Raw genomic sequence first — 19,772 nt, forward strand, 5'->3', positions numbered from 1 at the left:
TTTTGGATCTAGTCTTTTAAACTATAGGTTGCAACTTCATATGAGTCAAGTAAGTATAAAAAATGTGTTTCAAAGTTTCTGTATGATCATCAAAAAAAGTAATAGAACAAAACATTTGTTAATGTTCTGTACAGAATACTAACAAAGAAATTATAGCATACTTCACAGATGGTGTAGCACTGTAGCACTGTTGTTCTGTTGTTCATTGATTTGCTCGAGCGGGCACCAGTAATGTCTCCATTGTGAGGCTTGTTATTACTGTTTTTGGCATATTGAATATGCCACGAGTAGCTTGCCAGGCTCTGCCGTGCGGGCGGGATACTCTCAGTAGCTTGCCGGGTTCTCCGAGAGGGACAGAGGAATCAAGGTTTGGGTCGGCCACATGCAAGGCAAACGTCCTACCTGCTGTGCTATTGCTCCAGTCCACCACAGATGGTGGTGATATGTTCAATGTATCCCTTTAAAATATCATGTGTTGAGAAAGAATTTATTAGTGGGCTGGAGTACATCAGTGAGGGTGTTTGCTTTGTACTCAGCTGACCCGGGTTCGGTCCCCAGAACCACATATGATTCCCTGAGTGCCACCAGGAGTGATTCCTGAGCACAGAGCCAGAAGTATGCCCTAAGCACCACCACCAAAAAGAATTTATTTATATCAATAGATTTACTTATCATTGTATTGGAAATACTAGCCGGAAAATTTACTATGGTAGTTGACTAAAAGTCAATGCTCTCATTTTCCACAGATAATCTTGTTGAAAATCTAGGGCACTTGAGGATAATCAGAATTGCTCAATACAAAATAAGCACCTGGGATGAAGGCAGGGGGGTGACAGGCCTGGGGGCCCTTGGGAGAGGGAGCTGGCTACACAAGAAGCCATCATTGCAAATTGTGGTACTTCAATCAATAAAAATTAAAACAGAAACAAAATAAGCACACAAATTCTATTTCATTACACTGGTAACAGAGAAGAAAAGAAAAAAAATACAATAGCACAATATATTTTAAACTATTTTTAGGAATGATTTTCAAGAACTTTATGGAACTAGCTACAAAGATTTACTGAATATCAGTAAAGAAGAGAAAGAAAATGTCACACCATATTCATAGAAATGGACACACGAATAAGTTATCTCTTGATGAATGACAAATTGCCCCTCAGGGTCAAAGCAACATTTTGTAGTCGTGTATCACTTATATCTCTTTTTTTCCACACCCAGCTGTTCTCAGGGCTTACTCCTGGCCTTACATTCAGAAATCACTCCTGGGAGTGCTGGGGGACTGTATGGGGTGCTGGTGGTTTGAACCCGGGTCAGCTGCATGCAGGCAAATGCCCTCCCTACTCCTTGCACTACAGTTCCAGCCATTCAAAAGGTATATTGTTTGGGATTTTTTCTTTATTTTTTTTGCACAGGGGACTGAACCCATGGTCTAATATAATTAAAGCAGGCACTCTGCTAAGGAGTCAAATCCTCAGCTCTGGGCAAGGAGTGGTGTGGGGCCTGGGGGCTGGTCCTGGCAGTACTTGGATGGCTAGGTAGTCCTGATGGTTCAGTGCTGAGGCTCAGTTGTGCTGAGGCCCACCAGGTGGCACAAACCTATGGTGCTCCACTCCTTGGGGCTATTACCCTGGCTTCCAGACATAGATTAAGCTCCCACAAAACTCAAGACAATAAGGGTTGGCTGTAATGAAAGCAATGGGCAGGGTACTTACCTTGCACATGGCTGACCTGGGTTCGATCCACAGCAACCCATATTGTACCCCATGCACTGCCAGGAGTGATCCCTGAGCACAGAACCAGGCATAAGCCCTGAGCACTTCCAGGTGTGGCTCAAAACAAAACAAAATTCATAATGATAAAGATATCTCTGCTTTCATTCAGTTCATCATAGAGTCTATGCATTCTTTTGTTCTAATTATAAATTCTATTAAATGCATGTAACAGATTCATTCAAATTGTTCTTTTGGGTTTTGGGAACACACCCAGCTGTGCTCAGGGCATACTGCTGGCTCTGTGCACAAGGATCACTCCTGGTGCTGCTTGAAGGACCATGTGCGGTGCCTGGGATTGAACCTGGCTTGGCTGAAGGCAAGTGTCTTACCTACTGTACTATTGCTTCATCCCATCATCAGAATTTTGTTTGTTTGGGGGGCTAAACTCAGTGGTGCCTAGGGATTATTCCCAGCTCTGTGCTCAGGGTCACTCCTGGCAGGGCTCAGGGGAACCGTATGGAGTGCTGGGGATTGAATCCAGGTCTGCCATGTACAAGGCAAGTGCTCTACCACCGTACTATCACTCCAGCACCCCTCATTAGAATGTTTTACAATGCAAAGCTGAACATTTATCCAAATGCAAGTCATAAAAACTATAAGCAAAAACCAATGCATACAAGATTCAGGAGGATAAGATTTACTTCTAGAGTAATAGTTTTCCTCCGTGGGGAATTTGGTCCCCAGGGGATACTTGATACTATCTGGATATAACTTTGGTTTTTTTGTGTAGACAGGGACCATTAGCACGCTGGTGGGTGGAGGCCATGGATGCTTATGGACATTCTACAATGGACAGCAGAGGGTTCTCTGGTGTGATAATTGGTTCACCTCAATTATCAGCAGTGCCTGATAGGGAAAGGCCTGGAAAGAGAGTGGGTTATGTGCTAGAGATATAGTAAAGGGGTAAGGCTCTTTCCTTGTGATTGGGTGACCCTGGCTTGATTTCTAGCACTACACATTGTTCCTAATACCTTAGGGGTCACTCCTGAACATAGAACAGAAATAGCTGCAGTACACTGGCAGGTGTGGTTCACCCCTCCGCCCCAAAGGAGAGGGGGACTGGGGATGTGGCATGTAAGCAACAAAATAATGGTGATGCTCATTTTCTTGAACCAATTCTGTGATTCAAACACAGAAACGTATTTTATAATGATTATAAAACACATATAGCAAAAATGTGCGTGTTCAGTAATTGATAAACACAACACAAAGGTAAGTGGCTGAGTTGACAGACTTTGGAGTCATTGGTAGTGAAAACCTGTTTGGACAATCAATGCTACATTTTTTTCTCTTTTTTCCTGAATAAGTTTGCCCAGCATATAATCTCTAGATTCCTGCCACCTCATTGAGATGGAAAACATGCTTCCGCATTAATATTTTGAAGATGACTTCGAAGGCAGATGGCACTGGTGAGCTCTGCCAGATCTCTGACGGTGGCGATTTGTAAGCCAGTGTTTGTCTTTTCAAATCCTGCTAGTCATAAGCCATCGTTCCACCTCTTCCCGGGCAGGGTCAAGAGGAAACCCAGCAGTGAGGCAGAGACTTTAGCGCTGGAAGCCTCAAGTGGATATAGGCCTCAGGGCTGCCATGGCTCCGGTGCCCTAATAGCTGGCTTTAGCGCCCCTGCTCCCTGGCAGTGAGTGGCAGTCAGCACACTGGGCAGGTGAAAGCAATTCAGTGTGAGCCTACAGCCACGACCAATCGGATTCTCCAGGAGGTGGATCTAGGGCGTCTCTAGCCTCACTCTGAACTCCCACATAAGTTCGTGGTTACCCTCTGCTTTAAATGAATGAAAATCAAGTCTCCCATGATCAAAAACAAATGCGATGTTTGGTGCCACAGTTGCAGAGAGCTGAAGGTCTGCTCTGTGTATGTTATTCGGGAATGAACTGGAGGAGACAGAATAAGAGACGGAATTTAAGGAAACATGTGATCTTTCTTACTTTTAGATTAGGCTCTGATTTCCCTCTTAACCATGTCGTTGAATTTTCACACATGATAACAATATTTTTCCCTGCAACAGATGGGGCCTTTTATAAAAGGGGTTTTGCATCTTCTTGTATCTTTCATATGTCTAAAAATTATACTCAAAAACTCCAAATGTGAACAATTCGCCTAAACTCTGCAAACCCTTTATGTTTTTAAACAATCAGCCAGGAGGTGGTGGGTCAGTCAAGGCTTAAAAGAGTGTGTAATGACCCCCTATTATGAGAATTTGAAATGTTTTCCAATCTCAGAGAAAACCCTTCTCCCCAGCTCATGGGAAAAAATGCTCCATGCTGGATTTGGGTATGGAAGGATGACATGTGACTCCAAAGACAGAGCCGAAAGCAGCTCGATCAAAGCTGGAACTGGCTCTACAGTTGGTCTTCTTAGAAAGTTTGAAACAAAATTCAAAACCAACTGTTTTAGCTGAGTGGGTTCCCTTGAGAAATGCAGCAGTCAGGTACTTCACCAAGCAGAGGTTTAGATGGTTTAACATAAAAACTATTGCAAAGAAGGAAGGGTTCCTTTCAGAGGTGGGCATCCAAATCCCTGGGTCAGAATTATGGACACTGAAGACAGTTTGCCTTGAGTCCGAGGGTTGGAGATGGAGGGAAGGCAAACTCGGCCACTCCCTTTATCTCCCTATATGATCCTTAGCTCTTTTCTATTGCTCTAGTTTTCCAGTTCGTGGGACGGGTTTCAGAGCCCTGACTCACTGGCCTCCCTCCCTTCCATTTCTCACACTCTGGTTCTACGAGCTAATGAAGTTTACTTAGGTCCATGGGGCACTGTTGAGATCATCTCCATAAAGCTTATTGTCTGGAGAGTGTTTTGTGGCAGCCCAGTCCATGTGGCTCAAAAGACCATGAGCACAGGTCAGTGTGACATGGGCACGCCATGAGCCGAGGCCATGGAGATGGGAGAAACCATGGACAGTTAGTCCTTCTGTTTTATTTCAAGAGCCATCAGTGCATAGAGGAAGTGGCGGTCACCGGGCCATCTTTCTCAGACTGCCAGTAACAGCCAGCTGCCACCTCATCAGGCAACTGGGGGCTCTTGCATTGAGCTTCCACGGCCAGACACAATAGCACCCCAAATTCATGGCCGACAACCATATATACTTCTCAGCTCACAGTGTGGCTCAGCCGAGTCCTTGGTAAAGCTGAATCTGGGGTGTGAGCCAGAGCAGCAGGTGCGCGTGAGACCCAGGGGTGTCTCCCTAGCCCCCTTAGGCTGCTGAGCACAGTCAGGTGCAGGCAAGAGTCAGCCTGAGGGTCCTCACGGCTCTCTGGCAACTGGGAGCTCAACCCATCTGCCCTTTCTGCAGGCAGCTCTCGGCCAAGCACCTTGTAGCTCACAGAGGTGGCAAGACTCAAACAGTGGGGGTGCTTCAGCGGTGTGCTGACTGCCACTCACTCGTACTACCAGGGAGCCAGTGGGTAGGCAGTTCCCTTTGCCACAGGGCATCTCCCAGGGCCTCCCACCTGCAACAAGAGTGTGAACACCCAGGGTGGGAGTTCGGGGGGCACTAGGATTTCTCCCCTACACTAGATACCCCCTAGGTTGGACCCTGATGATTATTAGTTTCCAGGACATTCCTCCCCCGGCATTGATATAGCTGGATGGACCCTGGGCAAGGAGCTGAGGACTTCCAAGGAAACCACTATGCTCCTTACTCCCCCAGTACTCCAGGGGTCCCTCTCTCCCCACAGTTCCACTCTGCTGCCCTGGGTGTGGCAACTCTCTCTAGTCCCAGGTAGCTGGGGCAGAGACTGAATTCAGGGCTCCACTTCCCTGGAGCAGCTGGGCTGGTTGGGGGCCCAGGCTAGTGCAGAAATCCTCATGGGAGCCAGCAAGGAACGAAGCGGCACGTGCCAAGAAGCGGCCTGACCCTGTTCCATGACGCTGAAGACCCAGCAGAGTTCAGCTCAATCTCTGGACCTGAGCAGAGGCGAGAGCTCCATTTTCTAGACTACCTGCTAGGGGCTTTGCAGGAGCTGGTGAGGGAGAACAGAAGCAAAAGTTCCTGAGCATGTTCAAGGGCATTGTGAGCACAGCCTGCAGGCATGCACAGGGCAAAGAGGACTATCACCAGGATGTCTCGAACACATCTCGGGAGCCAGGTGCCCAACTCTGTCTCTGGCAGCCCTCTTTTCCCTGGCTGCTTGGCTGTTTATGATGAAGGCAGGGGGAGCAGAGTCGTGTCCTTTCCTTATATTAGGGGGAACAGGGTCCTCTTGGCTTCATCAGAAAGAGAGGTGGTGGTGGCCTTTTGAGATTCTCATTGACCCCCTAAGGTTGCAGCCCCTCCTGTTGTTACCCTGTAACTGGGCGGCTCCTGCTCAGCACTGATTCCTCCAGGTGCTTCCTCATCCCCTTTCTAGAACTTTTGCTGTGTAGTGGACAGACGCCCCACTAGCCCGAGACTCCCCAGCCCCCAGCCATTGAGTCCGTCTCAGCCCAGGGGGTGATCCCTAGAAGTGGAGTCACACATGAGGATTCAGAGAAAGGTGGGGGCACCAGCAAACACGTGGCATCAGTCACACTCCCCAGGCCTCCACGTGAAGTTCTGGAGACAGGCCTAGACCCCCTAGACCTCAGAGAAGTTCAATTCAGAAGTTCAATTTCCTGCGCCCATGAGTCATTAAGGACTGGTTAGCCTGGGTGAGATGAAGACCTTCCAATCCCTGCCTTCTTCCACATTCTGCTCTCTGCAGGCCCAGAAGTTTCCAGTGGTTTCAGGGCAATTTACCCACAGACATTGACAGCCACAGGTGGAAAAGACAGTTGATGGGGGCACTTGATGCACTTGAACTTATTTCAGGGAGTACGTGCACCGGGTTGTGCACTGGTTTGTTCACTGTGTGTGCACCAGGTTGGTGGGTTTTTGACTTTGTATCTTTAACAGCCAAGCCACTCCAGAGAACTGGTTTCTTCTTTAGATAGTATTTGAAATGTATTTTCAAAATTTCAATTAAGAGAAACTTAAAGGTGAAGTGTTGGGTTCTAAAGTGTTTGACTTAACACTGAATGATCCACTATCTACTTTTAGCACACATCTCCCATCCCGGCTGCAAACATGATAACCTCTCAGTATCTGTATTGCAAACCATAATGCCCAAATGTAGAGAGAGAGTATGGGTAATATTGTCTGCCATGGAGGCAGGGGGAGAGTGGGAAAGAGGGAGCTTACCGGGGTTATTGGTGGTGGGGAATGTGCACTGGTGGATGGATGGGTGTTTGATCATTGTGTGATTGTAACCCAAACATGAAAGCTTGTAACTATCTCACGGTGATTCAATAAAATTTAAAACACACACACACACTGAATGATATGTTGGGGCACATTTATTCATTTTCACAAAAGCTTTTTGAATAGTTTAAATATTTTTTTGGTTTGGGGGCCACATCACCTGTGCTCAGGTCTTACTCCTGGTTTTGCACTCAGGAATCACTCTTGGTGGGTTCAGGGGACCAAATGCGGTTCTGGAGACTGAACCAGGGTTAGCCACAAGCCAAGTACTACCCCACTGTACTCTCCCAATGTACTATTGTTCTGGCCCCAGCTCTCAGAAAAAATTTTATTGGAAAAATCATAAGGAAACCTTTGTTGAGGTTTTAGTATCAGACAGGCATTACAGCAAGCCTTGGAGCTCAAAGATAAATCTGACACTGTCCCTGCCCTTTAATGCTTTGGGATCTATTTGAGGTGTTAAATTCTTTTTAAAAAATTATTTATTTTTTAATTAGTGAGTTACCATGAGGGTACAGTTACAGATTCACACATTTTCGTGCTTGTTTTTCCCTCATGCAATGTTCGAGAGCCTATCCCTCTACCAGTGCCCATTCTCCACCACCAATGAACCCAGTATCCCTCCCACTCCCCAATCCCATCCCCCCACCCCACCCCGCCTCTGTGACAGGGCATTCCAGTTTGTTCTCTCTCTCTCTCTCTCTCTCTCTCTCTCTCTCTCTCTCTCTCTCTCCTTTTGGGTGTTGTGGTTTGCAGTAGGGGTATTGAGTGGCCATCATGTTTAGTCTCTAGTCTACTTTCAGCACGCATCTCCCTCCCCACGCGGGATCTCCAATCACATTTTACTTGGTGTTCACTTCTCTATCTGGGATGGCTTTCCCCCAGTATGTGAGGCCAGCCTCCAAGCTATGGAACCAACCTCCTGGAATTATATATTAGTCTCCTACTCTGTTATTTTATATTCCACTGATGAGTTCAATCTTTCTATGACTGTCCCTCTCTTTCTGGCTCATTTCACTTAGCATGATACTTTCCACGTTGATCCACTTATATGCAAAGTTCATGACTTCATCTTTTCTAACAGTGCATAGTATTCCATTGTATAGATGTACCAAAGTTCCTTTAACCAGTCATCTGTTCTCGGGCACTCGGGTTTTTTCCAGATTCTGGCTATTGTAAACAGTGCTGTGATGAACATATAAGTGCAGATGTCATTTCGACTATACTTTTTTGTTTCTCTGGGATATATTCCCAGAAGTGCTATTGCTGGATCAAATGGAAGCTCAATTTCTAATTTTTTGAGAAGTGTCTATATTGTTTTCCAAAGGGGCTAGATTGAGGTGTTAAATTCTAAACGTTCCTTGTAGGATAACATAGCCTCAGGCAGTTTAGGTTTATTGGGTTACTCCTGTTACAGTGCTCCCATTCCTCTTTGTTTATTTGTAGCTTCTTTCTTAGTGTTCTGTTGACTTGTAAACATTGTTTTTCTCTTCTCCTTTAGTCCTTTACATAGTTTATTCAGAGCCATGTCCTTTTTGTATGGACACAGGGAGACTTAGCAAATGCTATGCTTTTGTAACCTTATGTCATTTGACTCTACATGATATTTTCCTCCTGGGCATCTGTTCTCTCAACCTAAGCCTCAGCTGCCCTTACTTCCTAGCACTCCCCAAAGCAGGGTCCCGACGAGGGACGAGACGGACCCAGGGCAAGCGGTGAGTTGTGTGCTACCCTAGCATCGAGATGGGCCTGGCCAAAGTGCCTAATGCTTAACTATAAGTTAAGAGCTTGATCATGGACAAATGTTTTCATGATCCAAAGAGTGATAACTAGACTCAGACCCTGCTAGGGTGAGGAATGATTAATCTGGCCTGAGTGCTGTGGTCTGAGTCTGTGGCAAGATGTTGCCAGGAGAGCTGCCTTGCAAGCCTCAATGTGTCTCTTGCTATGTCCATACAAAACTAACTAGTATTAAGATGTGAATTAGTGTTTGGACTAGGGAAAGGAAAAAACCTTAAGAGTTAGGAAGGGCTTTGGAATGCCCTGCCCTCAGGAAGGGCTTTCTTATGTTGATTTTGCTACCTGGCTGGGTGTAGCCTAGAGGGCAAGGTGGGAGAGACAAGTAGGAGGAGAGACTAGAGAAGCGAGAGGCTGGAGTTGATGCAGAGAGAGGCTGGAGCTGGGAGTGCGGGAGATGAGAAAGATGGAAGATTGAATAAACGGTAACTAATCAGCAACCAGCTTGGTCCTCGTTATTCCTTTGCTTGTCCTTGACCACCGGCCATCCTGATCCAGTCCACACACTGTGGTTCCAGAGCACCGAACGCGGTTGGTGAGACAGAGTTGCCCGGAGAGCCCGCGAGTGCAGGCGCCCCTTGGCGAGCTTTAGTTTTTTACAGTTCATCAGACCCATTAATTCCCCCAAGATACAGGACAGGCACTAGTGCCTTTGAGCCAAGCAATATCTGAAAAATATCATATGTTGACCCAAAAGCAAGAACAACTAAATAGGAAAGAGAAATAGAGAAGGAGCTTTGAAGAGGAGCAATGTCTTCTACATATTCTAGTTGTTTTCTCTCAGGAAACTTGTACATATTCATGAAAGAGAATGGCAAGCTTGAGTAATAGAGGAACATATAATGAAAATACATAACGTGTAGAGAAAATGGCAGAAAACGTCATGGGGTGTGCTTTTAGTAGGGTGATGAAGAGCATGGAGGACAGAGGTTGTGAAGAGTGTTGCTGTGCAGTGTCCACTGGCCGGAGATGCCCAGCCCCTGGGGCCTGATCAGTGCAAGACTTATGGGTCCCCCTGGACCCCATCAGAGCCAAGAGAATGCAATATAGTCAAAGAGGGACATTTGAAAATTTCCTCACATCAGCTGTGCCTTAGAGTTCCTCTTTCCCCTGGAATATGCTTAATTGAGTTTCCAAAGGGTTGGTTTGGGAGGTGCAGAGTGGGATGAGGAGGGGTGTGACTTTCCCATGGCTTGGATTGGAGCCCTGCATTCCAGGAAGAGGGCAGATACCTCATGGAAGATTCTGAGCTGGAGTTCCATATGAACCCGATCCCACGCCCACTTCCAAGCAATTCTGAACAGACACAATTAACTTCCCCTAGACAGTCCTTCCAGCCTCTTTTCTTGGCGTCCAGTGGTACTTGTCTCTTCAGGCCATCTCGAGCTAAACACCTGTAGTTTCATTTGAAGAGCTAGAGCTTGAGCTCTCTTCATCAGTCTCCGCATTTGCACTCTGCAGCTGGAAAGCATGTTTGCTCACGTTGCATTTTTTTGCCATACAGGAAATCCTCCAGAGAATTGGGGGTACATGTGGTACCTTTGAAGTACCACAAGCAATTTTTCCTTTTCTACTTCCTCTGTGTTTTGTTACATTATTTTAATTGATGTATTTTGTCTGATGTATTATATTAGGAGAGCTTGAAGGATGATATGTTTAGCATACAACGTCTATTATGATTAAATTTCCTTGCAGAAACAATTTGGACTCTGCTCACTACGCCGGTGCTGGGCTACAATGACGCAGAACAATGCTTTGCGTGTTGTGCAGGAAAATCACTCAGACACTCCATTCCTCACGGTTTCTGCCCCAGAGCTGAACATTCAGAATTCCAATTTGTTTCAAGTTGGAAAACTCTGATATTTATGGCACTTATTTCCTCCGTTTATGAGTCCTGCATGTCCAGCGAAGCCTTTGATGATATCATTTCTGTGTAAGTTCATATACAAATGCACTTTGTAGGAAGAAACAGACCTCTCAATCATGGTGGGGCCCCTTGGCTCTGAGAAAATGGGCCCAATTTGCATATTACTTAAACTCAAGAAAAGTAAAGACAAAGAGCAGTCCTGCTAACCTGCATTTTACATTGGCTTAAATTTCATTTAATGTTTATTCCTAAAAGCTTAGACACTGCTGTTTTCCTGTCTTTGTTATACCTCCATCTGGCTGCATAGGAAAATTGTTCAGAAACAGTGGTAAGACCCTTTCTGCCTTGTGACTTGCTCCTGCAAACAAAAATCGGAAAGGTTCCCCTTTGTCACTAACATTTCACAAAGTCCAACCAATATACAAAGACTCTGGAAGGAACATTTATAACCATCAGATTCTGTTGTGAGAGAGAATAGCAATAAGATGCAATTTCTCATATTGCTTTAGAAATAATATCCATACTGTCTTTTCTGGCTATTTGGAACATTTCTTCTAGAATCTCTATAGTTGCCTTTTAGGTCCAAGTGATCTATTGCCCCTTTCTTCTTTGTCCACAACCTTTCCCCCCTTTAATATTTAAATTGTGCTTAATAGGACCTAGAAGCATGCACTTCTCAAAAATAGCTGTAAATAATGAATTTATGATGCTCTTTCTGCGTAAATGACCAGGGAATCACTGCCCTTTGAAAGGGCGGAATCATCTTTGGCTGTGTTAAGTGAAGCACAAGCGAGAGGCCCAATCCGTCAATTTATGTTTGATTCTTATCTCAAGCATGTCGGGGTTGATTCCTCCAGGCCAGATTAGAGTGAGAGAGAGGCAGAGAATTGCTGAAATTGGAACAAATAAGAGCTGTTTTTGGGTTGAACAGTACACCCAACCTGAAAGATACCTTCGATATGTTTTCTGTACACTGAATGAAATTCAGAAGTTGGTGCTTCAATTGATACAAAGTCAAGATTGAACTGCACAGTGCGTGCACAGTCGAATTTGTGACACAAATGGATATGGGTAGTTTTGTTTGTTAAGTGGAAAGGTAATGGTGGTATGTAAGAACTCTAAAAATGGGCACACGTGGCTCTAGTTTTTAGGGCTTTCATGATACACATTTCAGGAGACTCCTAGTCTGGTGAAAGAATGTGAATTTGTAATATTTTCATGGAAAATCTGTTGCATTGTTGGCTATAAAAACCCGAGCTGATTTAGGATTTGCTTGCTCGTGAGGTGCATGTAGGATTTGTAGGATTTGCTTTCGTAGGATTTGCTCTAATCAGGTATTCAGTTGGGGACCCTTCTGTGCAGCCCAGAATTAATCATCTCTTGGGCCCCTTGTCCTTCTGTTCTCCCGCCCCTCTCCACCCCGCTACTGTAACCCCAGCCTACCCTTCTTCTCAGTTGTCAAGAAGCGGAGCCATTTCAGGGACATCTGTCAACACCAGCTGCCAAAGCTATTGGCTGTGGGTTGAGTGTGTCAGGGAGCTCCTGGGAGACCAGAATGAGGAAAGTAAGTGACTCAGGGGCAACCGTGAGGAGGGAGGAAGGAGGAAGGAAGTCGTGATGTGATTCCTGCCCACCCTCCCTGTGTTTTTGCTGGCAGCCTATTTCTTCCTTTGCTCTCTGCTATTGCATCAGCCTTGATGCCCTCCCCCCAAGATGCTATGGCAGAGAGATGGTAGATCTACTGAACATCCAAGTTCATGGGTTTCTAAGTGTGTGGCTGAGCTTTGTCATCAATAAGTTTGTCTCTGTCCAAAACTATTTTAAAGGCAACATGCTTTTGTTCTGGTAAAGAAATAAAAGTCTGTTTTTATTTCATCAGACAGTTCGATGGCCTTACTAAAGTGTTCGTGTCTCTAAAGTTATTAAGAGACTGAAAGAGATTAGCATTTTTCTACAACTTTCATCCTGCTTCTATAAACAACATATTAATCCAAATGAGGCTGAATTCTCCTATTCTTCCTTCCAGGGGAATTTGGAGTCCAGAAAGCCCCATTTCTGCAAGGGGTGTGATGAAGAAAATGCAGGGAATAATTGGTTCCATTCATTTTAAAATTCCTTTTAAAACCACGAGGAATTAATTCATATTCAAAGAGAACTCAACAAAGCCTCAGAAAAAGCCATTGTGTTTTTACAGATTGTTTTTTCCTTGGGAGAGGTAGTTTCTGTGGCCATGATGACCAGAGTTTTTCATAGAAAGTTCTTTCATGAGAATTCTATCTATCAACCAGGATTTGCCAGGTCTGAGAAAGATCACCATCACAGGTCTTACTTATCTCCTCTTAGAAGTGTGGCATATATGCAAATGTGTAAAGATATGATGTTTGAGTACATTGAAATCTGTGATCCTCAACCATGCTTGTGGCCTGGAATCACCTCTGCAAGTGATTGAGTCTGGATAAGATCAGCTATACTGCAATTACAAATGGCCCCCAAACCTCATGGCTTATTCCAGCAAAACCTTATTTCTTGCTCATGAGATGATTCATTGTCGATCAACCATGGTTTTAAATAAATATTTTTTAAATAGTCACTGTGAAATTACAGTTCTTTTTATTTCCCTCCTTTATCTCCTATTGGGCTTTATGGTTGGCAATACAGGTACTGAAAGCTTATATATATTCCCTTTACTATACTTCAGCATTCAGGTTTTTTTTTTGCTTTTTGGGTCATACCCGGCAATTGCACAGGGGTCACTGGGCCACTCATGGTTCTGAATTCAGGAATTACCCCTGGCAGTGCTTAGGGGACCATAAGGGATGCTGGGAATCGAACCTGGGTTGGCCGTGTGCAAGACAAACGCCCTACCCGATGTTCTATTGCTCCAGCCCCAGCACTCAGTTCTAGTCCAGAGTGTTCATTTCCAACTATTATTATCATAGTGGTCTCTTCTCTATCTTAATTTCTCTCTGCCCCCACTCCACGCTTGTGGCAAACTTCAAACAGTGGGCCAGTCCTCCTGGCCCCTGTTTCTTGTGACCTTGTATATAAGTGTCATACTGTTTTTTTATATCCCACAAATGAATGCAATCATTCTATGTCTGTCCCTCTCCTTCTGACTCATCTCACTTAGCATGATACTTTCCATGTTTATTCATTTATAAGGGAATTTTATGACTTAATTTTCCTGGTGGCTGCATAGTATTCCATCATGTAGATGTACATTGTGTAGAGAAAGATATGATATAGTTTCTTTGTCCAGCCGTCTGTTCTCAGGCTTTCAGGTTGTTTCCAGACACTAGCTATTGTGAATAGTGCTGCCATGAAGGTAGATGTGCAGATGATATTTCTGCTGTGAGCTTTGGGGCTCCCAGGGTTTATTATCAGAAGTGGTATTGCTGGGTCATATGGAAGCTTAATTCTTATTTTTTTTTAAGAATGTCTATATCGTTGTCCAAAAAGGCTGGATCAGCCAGTATTCCCACCAACAATGAATGAGAGTCCCTTTCTCCCTGCATCAGCACCAGCATTGGTTATTCTTGTTCTTTTGGATGTGTGCCAGTCTCTGCGAGATAATATTTCAGTGTTGTTTTGATTATTTGCATCTCCCTAACAATTAGTGATCATTATCCGTTGATTGTCGAATTTCTCGAGCGGTCTCAGTGACCTCTCCATTCGTCCTATCCCTGAGATTTTAGAAGCCTCTCTCTACTCGGCCTTCCCAACGATGCCGCATTGGAGGCTCTTTCAGGGTCAGAGGAATGAGACCCAGCTTGTTACTGGCTTTGGCATATGAATACACCATGGGAAGCTTAAGAAGCTGTCCCATGTGGGCAGGAAACTCTTAGTAGCTTGCCAGTTTCTCTCAGAGGGAGAAGTAGGTTATAAGATATCTTCTGGGAGCTTGCTTTTAAGTCTCTGGATGTTGGCTGTTGATGGGATTACACACACCTGGGCTCCTCTGCCGGTACCTTCATGCATGAGGCTTGTCCGAACGTGTGGAGAGGAGCCTTGAGCATGGCTGTGGCTAGGTTCCGGAGGTCTTCGGCTGCTGGGAGCTCTGCTTGGGGCAGGGAGGGAAGCTGCAGCCCATCCCCTCCAAGGTGCCCCGGGGAAGACAGCCAGGCACAAGGGCAAGAGACTCTCTGCATCACTTTCTTCGGGAGCTTGTTTATAAGTCTCTGGATGTTGGCTGTTGATGGGATTACACACACCTGTAATCGATCGAGGAAGGATTAGTGATGTAGAGCATTTTTTCCTGTGCCTTTTGGCTATTTGTATTTCTTCTTTGAGCAAGTTTCTGTTCATTTCTTCTCCCCATTTTTATGGGGTTGGATCAAACTGCATGAGTTTATCTTTAGTTATGGTTCAATAATATTCCATTGTGTAAATGTACTTTTAAAAATAAATTTACTTTATTTTTGTTTATTTGTTTTGGACTATACCTGGCATGCTCAGGGATTATTCCAAGTTCTGCACTCAGGAATCACTCCTGGTGGTGCTTGGGACACCATGTGGGATACCATGGGTTGAACCCAGGTCCACCACATGCAAGGCAAATGCTCTACCCACTGTACTATTGCCCTGGCCCTTGTATCATACTTTCTTTATCTAGTCATCTGTACTTGGACACTTGGGTTTTTTCCAAAGTATTGTGGATAATGCTGCAAGAACATTAAGGGTGCAAATGCTTTTATTTGGGTCCTTGGGGTAATTTCTGAGAAGGTGGATCAACTCCTTTTCATAGTTCTGTACTCTCTTCTGTTTGCTGTGGTACCAAGACACCAGAGTTACATGCAGTTGGAAGACTTTTAGTTGGAGGGAACAAAGAGAAAAAAGTGGGCCTGCCCAGAGCAAATCTCCTGGCCCAACTTTATGGTGTGTCTGTGAAGGAAGTACACTCCCAGGAAGCCACAGGCACTCTTTGTTACCGAAGCATCTTCTCTGGAGTGAGAGATCATTTATGGAATGCAGCTGCCTGGATTTATTTCAGATCTATTTAGTAAAAACTTTTAGGCTGGGACCTGGGTAACTGTGCTTTCATGTTATCTAGCGAATATGTTGCATAGGCCAGTTGGGAAACCCTGATTTACATGAGGAAAAGTCTTTATTAAGCCATCGTAGGGATCCTTATTTGTTCTTACTTTTGTTATTTTAAATGTCATATTCATGAATGTTTCTTTCTTGTGTAGTTCTATAGCTAAGTACTTCAGAGATTTGGAGGCTTCATAAGTTTTTTCAAAATTCCAAATAAACTTTTCTGATAAGATCATTGAAATACAGAAGTATAAAACAGTGTCAAAGCACAGGGAGATGGGGGGAGGCCTCCCATTCCTCATTCCATGAGAGATTTCAGTCACAAAACCCGCATACTGGAGTTATTCTGTAGATTCATTCTCATCCCTAGCCTGTGGAGATTGGCTGTGAGCATGGTGGCAATTGGGTTCTGGACGTTTTTGGCTGCAAGGGCTTTGTTGGGGCAGGTGGAGGCACTCACCCACCCCTTCTGGGGTACCCTGGATCAGACAGCTTAAAGCCTTCATTTTTAAAGCAATTGAAGAGTTACCATCTTTGTGATGGCCTCTGGACTTAGTATCTTTCTCCTCAGTAGAGTTCTTTGGCAAATAAAAGCTTCCAGTAAGCTCTGGATGAGAAGCATGTTATTATATGTTAAGACCTTCTCAGGAGTTAATGAGATCACATCTACGGACCTCACCAAGAGATGGGGAATTAAAGGTCTGAAGTACATGAGGCTGAGTCAGGTACTTAAGGTGAAGAGCCTGTACGCTCTAGAATCCAGTTATTATAGGTTTTGAATAATAATTGTCATGAAACTTGGTATTCTAGGAGCTGGAGCAGTAGCACAGCAGGTAGGGCATTTGCCTTGCAGCAGCCAACCCGGGTTCGATTCCCAGCATCCCATTAGGTCCCCCAAGCACCACCAGAAGTAATTCCTGAGTACACAAGCCAGGAGTAACCCCTGTGCATAGCCGGATGTTACCCAAAAGAGAAAAAAATAACCCTTGGTATTCTAGTCTTTGCATACTCATTTTGTTCAGTAGCCTCCAGAGAAAGACATGTTTGAATTTCTTATTGTGTTGAAGTGCACAAATTAAAAAAAAAAACTTATTTTTGTCACAGTGATTCCCAATACTGCCAGTGATAGAGTTTGCTGCATAGAATGTTCTAACACCACACCCCGCACCAGAGTGTCCATTTCCTTCCATTGTCTCAGGTCCATCATCTCCCCACCATAGTAAGCTTCATTCTGTGGACCACAGATTCTACTGCTTTGGCCATTTTTATTCGCTTACTATGCTTCTTCTGTTTCTTCTTTTAAAAATATTTATTTTAGGCACTGTGATTTATAATAGTGATAATGGCAGGGTTTCATGTAAAAAACATTTCAACACCACACCCTCCACCAGAGTGTCAGCATCCTTCACCATGTCCCAGTGTTCACGCCCTCATCCCATTCCCCCACCCCCACTACAGTGATATGCTTCCATTCAATATCAGTTCTGTTTAAGTACTTGTTTCTTTTTTAAAAATTTTTTTGAAAATCACTGTGATGTACAGTTACAAACTTATGAACTTTCATGTTTGCATTTTACTCATACAGTGATCATCTACCCATCCCTCCACCAGTGCCCATTCTCCTTCACCAATGATCCCAGTATTCCTCCCACCACCCCCACCCCATCCCCCACCATCCTACTCTGCCTCTGTGGCAGGGCATTCCCTTTTGTTCTCTCTCCTTTTGGGTGTTGTAGTTTGCAATAGAGGTATTGAATGGCCTTCATGTTCAGTCTATAGTCTACTTTCAGATGCGAACCCAAACCCAGGAAGATTTGGGTTCGCATCTTCCAACCCAAATGTGTCCTCCCAACATCCTCTACTTGGTGTTCCCTTCTCTATCTGAGCTGCCTTTTCCCCCAGCAAGTGAGGCCAGTTTCCAAGCTATGGGGCAGACCTCCTGGTCCTTATCTCTACTACTCTTGGGTGTTAGTCTCCCATTCTGTTATTATATATTCCACAGATGAGTGAGATCTTTCTATGTCTGTCCCTCTCTTTCTGACTCATTTCACTCAACATGATACTTTCCATGTTGATCCACTTATATGAAAATTTCATAACTGTCTTTTCTAACAGTTGCATAGGATTCCATTGTGTAGATGTACAAATGTTTCTTTGACCAGTCATCTGTTTTGGGGCACTCTGGTTTTTCCAGATGTTGGCTATTGTAAACAGTGCTGCAATGAACATGCAAATGCAGATGTCATTTCTACTATACCTTTTTGTCTCTCTGGGATATATTACCAGGAGTGGTATTGCTAGGTCAAATAGGAGCTCAATTTCTAATTTTTTGAGAGTCGTCCATATTGTTTTCCAAAAGGGCTGAACCAGTCAGTATTCCCACCAGCAGTGAAGGAGAGTCCCTTTCTCCCCATATTCATGCCAACACCGGTTGCTTTTGTTCTTTTGGATGTGGTCCAGTCTCTGTGGTGTGAAATGACATCTCATTGTTTTTTAATCTGCATATCACTGATAGTTACGTGGAGCATTTTCTCATGTGTCTTTTAGCCTTTAGGATTTCTTCTTTGAGAAAATTTCTGTTCATTTCCATCCCCAATTTTTTGATGGGGTAAGTACTTGCTTCTTGACTGTTTATGAGGGAGATCATTCTGTATCTGTCCCTCTTATTCCAACTGAGATACTCTCAGCATGATATACTCCAGATCCATCTATGTAGCTGCAAATTACATTATTTCATCTTTTCTTATAGCTGAGTAATATTCCATTGTGTATATGTACCACAGTTTCTTTATCCAGTCATCTGGATATTTGAACATTTGGACCATTTCAAGATTTTGGCTACTATAAATAGTGCTGCAATTAATGTAGGAGTGTATATGTCTTTCTGCAGAGTTTTTGGGCCTTTGGGGTAAATGCCAAGCAGTGAAATTGCTGGATCAAATGGGAGATCAATTTCTAATGTTTTGGGGAAGTGTCCATATTGTGTTCAAAAACTGCTGTACTAGCTGACATACAATGATTCTTCACTTCCCACCACATATAAGAGAGATCATTCTCTCTTTGTCCCTCTCCTAGCTGACTTCACTCAGCACGATGCTCTCCAGATCCATCCATATAGCAGCAAATGGGATGATTTCGTCTACTTCAAGGGCTCCAAAACTCTATTCAGAAAAAAACATTTGTACTCCTATATTCACTGCAGCACTATATTCCTATATTCACTGCAGTAACCCAAATCTGAAAACACCCACATGTGTAAGAACAGATGATTGGATAAAGAGATATGTTCATGTACACAATGGAATACCACTTGGCTAGTATATAAAATCTTGCAATTGGAAGTGCAAAATTTAAATTAAATTTAAATATGGGAGCCTGTGACTAGGCCTGGAGGGTTCACTTGTTTTTTTTTTTTTGCTTTTGGGTCACACCCAGCAATGCACAGGGGTCACTCCTGGCTCATACACTCAGGAATCATCCCTGGAGGTGCTCAGGAGACCATATGGGATGCTGGGATTTGAACCCAGCTCGGCCACGTGCAAGACAAACGCCCTACCCGCTGTGCTATCACTCCAACCCTGGAGGGTTCACTTTTATCCTCACATCTGTAGGATGTGATAAAGGATTAGGCATCTTCAGATACTTCCTTGCATCATCAACTTGTGTGACAATTTGGCACTGGTACTAGTTTCATAAGCATTCATATTGGGGCTGGAGAGATAATAAAGTGAATAAGGTACTTTCCTTGCATGTGGCCAACCTGGATTCAAATCTCCAGCACCACATGTGGTCCCCTGAGCAATGCCAGGAGTGATCGCTGAGTTCAGAACCAGGGTTAAGCCCTGAGCACCACTAAGTATGGCTCTTAAACAATAAGAAAAGTGTTCTTACTGGGGACAGCGATGTGGCTCACTGGTACAGAACATGCAAGTAGGAGGTCCTTGGTTTGAAGAAGGAAAAAATGTTCTTATCATTTGAATGAATGGTTGCTCCTTTCAGTGTTTAGATGAAGATAACAGAAATGTTTCTTATCTCAGGTCTAACATCAAAAGATGTCACT

The sequence above is a fragment of the Sorex araneus genome, chromosome X (genome assembly GCF_027595985.1).
Source record: "Sorex araneus isolate mSorAra2 chromosome X, mSorAra2.pri, whole genome shotgun sequence".
Lineage (NCBI taxonomy): Eukaryota > Metazoa > Chordata > Mammalia > Eulipotyphla > Soricidae > Sorex > Sorex araneus.